The sequence below is a fragment of the Myotis davidii genome, unplaced genomic scaffold (genome assembly GCF_000327345.1).
Source record: "Myotis davidii unplaced genomic scaffold, ASM32734v1 scaffold217, whole genome shotgun sequence".
NCBI classification, from domain to species: domain Eukaryota; kingdom Metazoa; phylum Chordata; class Mammalia; order Chiroptera; family Vespertilionidae; genus Myotis; species Myotis davidii.
Window position 1 is genome coordinate 376349 of NW_006290034.1, and position 1555 is coordinate 377903.

Here is a 1555-nt window from a genome sequence, read left to right on the forward strand (position 1 = left end):
GTGAACTAGCGGGAGAGCTCCGTGCTTGGTTGCGCGGGTGGCGGCCCGGGTGTCACTGGACTTGTCCTTCTCCTCCCCGCGGGGCTCAGCTGGCGGCCAGGCCGGGGTCTCAGGTGCAGGTGCTCTGTACTGGGAGGAGCTGATGTCTGGGGTGCCCCTTCGTGGTGTTTGGAGGACGGTGACACCCTAAATCCTGTCGTTGCTTCCGCACCGCTGCGCCCGGACCCCGTTAGTTCTGCGGTTCCCAGGAGTGCGGTCCACTGGGGAGGCGGGGCCTGTGCTCCGTCCCGTCTTTTCATTTATTACCAGTTTCCGAAATAATGACTTTGCCCCTAGAATCTTCTAAAGGCAATCAATCGATGGGGCTTTATTTCTATGTTATTGTGAGTTTATTAATATAAACATATTTGGTGTGTTTCAAGAACAGGGCATTTATATTCTAGGGTTTTTTAGGGTCTGGTATAAGACAGGTCTTTTTTTTTTTTCGATAACCATTGGGACTAGCCAATGCTTTGTTAAAAATTCATTTTAGAGCCTAGCAGGTGTGGCTCCCTGGATAGAGCGCTGGCCTGCCGACTGCAGGGTCCGGTCAAGGGCAGGTGCCTTGGGTGAGGGTTCATCCTGGACCGTGGCCGCAGCACAACCAATCCATGTGTCTCTCTCACATTGGGTCTCTCCCCCTCTCTTCCACTCTACAAATCAATGGAAAAGGGTCCTCAGGTGAGGATTAACAACAAAATTTTTATTTTAAAAATATTTTTCAGCCTTCGCTGGTTTTGCTCAGTGGATAGAGCATCAGCCTACGGACTACAGGGCTCCAGGTTCGATTCCGGTCAGGGCACATGCTGGGGTGCGGCTCATCCCCAGAGGGGGGCGTGCAGGAGGCAGCTGATCAATGATTCTCATCATTGATGTTTCTCTCTCCCCCTCCCCCTTCCTCTCTGAAATCAATAAAAAGTATTTTTATTGCTTTCAGGAAGGGAGAGGGAGAGAGAGAGAAACATCAATGATGAGAATCATCCATGATGAGAATCATCCATCGCTGCCTCCTGCACGCCCCCCTCTGGGGATGAGCCGCACCCCAGCATGTGCCCTGATGGGAGCCGGGGTCTGCTGTTGCTTCAATTCTGCTAACATCTCAGTCGTAAAGGGAGGGATAGGACTGTCCCCAGACCAGACGAGGGGGGCGCAGACCCCGAATTCTTCCAGCGCCCCCAGCATCTCCCGCCCCACCTCCCACCCCCACACCTGGAGGCCTCCTTCAGCCCCGCACCCTAGGGTTTCCTTCTTCACATACTTCCTGCACCACATTTGACTGGTGGCTTGGGTTTCTCAGGACAGACTGTGGGGGCCCTGGTGGGGTCCGCAGACACCCGCCTTGAGGGCGTCCCTGGAATGTCGGGGTTCAGCCCCTCACCCCACAGTTTGCCGGCTCCGTCCCCTGGGCTCCCCTTACTGCAGACAGGGAGACGGTCTGTCTGCCGTGGGCGCTCTGTGATGCCCGCGAAGCAGTTTGCACAGCACCTGCCCGGCCAGTGCAGCTCACCTGTCGGAG